This window comes from Heterocephalus glaber, unplaced genomic scaffold (genome assembly GCF_053883595.1).
Source record: "Heterocephalus glaber isolate CG9 unplaced genomic scaffold, H.glaber_assembly_v1.0 deba00001773, whole genome shotgun sequence".
Taxonomy (NCBI): Eukaryota; Metazoa; Chordata; class Mammalia; order Rodentia; family Bathyergidae; genus Heterocephalus; species Heterocephalus glaber.
Window position 1 is genome coordinate 11,703,848 of NW_028258463.1, and position 2,736 is coordinate 11,706,583.

The window sequence follows — 2,736 nt, forward strand, 5'->3', positions numbered from 1 at the left end:
CCCATGCCCCCCCACTGTGTTTTGGAGCCGAGCTGGGATGTATAAACGTCTCTGCCCGAGTGCCTCCGCCTGGCATGGCCTTTTTTTTTTTTGGTACCGGGGATTGAACTTGGGACCTTGCGCTTGCGAGGCAGGCACTGGAACCACGGAGCTAAATCCCCGGGCCTGGCATGGCCTTTAGACCCTTCCATTTCTTTCTGGGTGTTTCTGAGCCCTCTCCACTCTTTACAGAGCACGCCACAGTCCCAGGCACAAAGTGGATGTTCAGTGGGCGTGGTGTTACATGCTTATCATCCCAGCACTTGAGGCTGAGGCAGGAGGATTGCTGCAAGTTCCAGGCCAGCTGGGACTATATTGAGCTCTGGAGTCCTGGGCTGGCAGCGAGGTCTCGGCCATTGTCACTGTCTGTTGGTGCTGTCCAGGCTCCCCAGCTGAGCCAGGCCGTGTTTCCTGAAGTCTCCAGGTGTTGGTGACAGTGACCGTTGGGTGCAGTCGCGCACATGAGCCGCAGGTCACCCAGCTTGGCTTCTGGAGCCCCAGCACACCCAGCGCTGTTTTGTCCTGGGGACAGGAAGCCCATGGTTTTCCCCACTCCCTTCCCAGAGGAGGGTGTCACTTGTCACTTTCAGCGCCAGGGGCTGAGCTCTTCCCGCTCTGTCTCCCCCAGGCGGTTGGGGCTGGGAGAGTCTGGGCTTCCTTCTTGGTTTCCTGGCTGGGACCCATCGTCCTGGGAATAAGCAGAACCAGTCTGAGAGGAAGCAGCACCTGGGGCTGGGGTGTGTGGGGTTGTAGTGCGAGTGAGCACAGGCCCTAGGCAAGCCTGGCACACATGCGTGCACACATGCGTGCACACATGCATACATGGAACATCCCTGTTGCTGCAGGGCTGAACATGGGAAATGATTTCTTTTTTCTTTCTTTGGCTTTTTGAGATAGGCTGTCCCTACGTAGCCCAGGCCAGCCTCGAACTCAAGAGCATCCTCCTGCCTCAGCCTCCCAAGTCCTGGGATGACAGGTGTGTGCCTCCACACTGCCCGGCTTGGGAAATAGTTTCTTATCTCTCACGAATGGTACTGTAGGTAGTGGGTATCTGCCATTTATCTTAATCTTTTGCGGAGGTGAATTATTTGCTGGGTCACATGGAGACCATGCAAGGAGGGCGATACAGTAATTATAAGCAGTTCATTATATCTTATATTAAAATACACATTCTAGGGCTAGGGATTTAGTTCAGTGGTGCTGCTGCCTGCCTCGCAAGCGCAAGGTCCAGAGTTCAATCCCCAGTACCGCAAAAACAAAACAAAACAAAACAAAAACCCCAATACATTCTATCCAAAGACAGCCCCCCACCAGAACCCAGGGCCTCAGCACGGAAGCACCTGCTGTGTCCCTGAGCAGCACCCTGAGGCTGAATTCATTTTCTTTCTTGGTGATGGGAGTTAAACCCAAGGCCTTTTCACTGAGCCACATCCCCAGCCCTGTCTGGATTTTGAGACAGGGAGTTGCTAAGTCACTAAGTTGCCCAGCCTGGGCTTGAACTTGGGATCTTCCTGCCTCAGCCTCCTGGAGTGCTGGGATGACAGGCAGGTGCCACCAGGCCAGGTTGGCTCCATGTTCCTGAAGGGGAGAGTGTTGGAGGAACCCAGGTGTACCCATGTTCAGGCTCTCAAGTTATCTGTAACTATATATTAATTTGTTTTCCTTTGGTTAAACAAATTCCTTGGTGTTACACAAAATAGGTGGCATTGAATGAAACTGCCACTCCTGAAAATGCGCAGTTAAGTGGCCTTTACATAAGATGTAGTGGATTCTGCTGTTCATATTTATGGTTGAGACATATGTTCCTTAATTCCCGAACAGTTCTGAAAGCGAGGACAGTATTTGCTTCTTTCTTTCTGTTCTTCTCTGAGACAGAGTCTCTCTATGTAGTTCACGCTGGCCTTGAACTCACTATATAGTCCAGGCTGGCCTCGAATTTGCAGTGATCCTCCTGCCTCAGCCTCCCAAGTGCTGGGATGACAGCCGTGCGCCACCACGTCTGGCGTGTTTGCTGCTTTATGTTCATGATTCTATGGCTCCTTCTCTGACAGAGGTTTGGAAACAAAACAAACTCCTTATCTGTCCCCCACCCCTGTTTTTTGTACCGGAAATCGAACTCAGGACCTTGCGCTTTTGAGGCAGGTGGTGGCACCACTGAGACAAATCCCCAGCCCTGTCCCCCCTTTTTGAGACAAGGGTTTTGCTAAGTTGCTCCGGCCGGGCCAAACGCGAGATCCTCCTGCCTCAGCCTCCCTGAGTGCTGGGACTGCAGATGTGTCTGACACACTGGGCTCTGGGAGCCAGGAGGAGGTGAGTGACAGATCTGGACTCTCTCTCGGGGTCAGCGTCGCAGGTGATCTTATCCCGGGAGCGCAGGGCCAGGACCAGCGCTCCCCGTCTCCAGACACTTCCGGGCCCAGGGCAAGGCTCCTACAGCACAGGCAAGGACCGTCCGGGTCATCGCCTCTCCCCGCTCCTAGAGCAGCCCGCGGGCGCCCCCTGCCGACGCAGTGCCGGAATGCGCCTAGAGGGAGCGTTTCCGGGCTCGCGGGCGGGAGAGTTCTCTCGTCGATAGAGGGCGCGCCATGCAGCGCTCAGAGTTACCCACTCATGTTATCCTTTCTATACGCACTTCTGGGCTCATCTCTATGATCCATCCTTTCGCGGAAACCAGGTTCCGGAAGTTTTCTTGCGCAG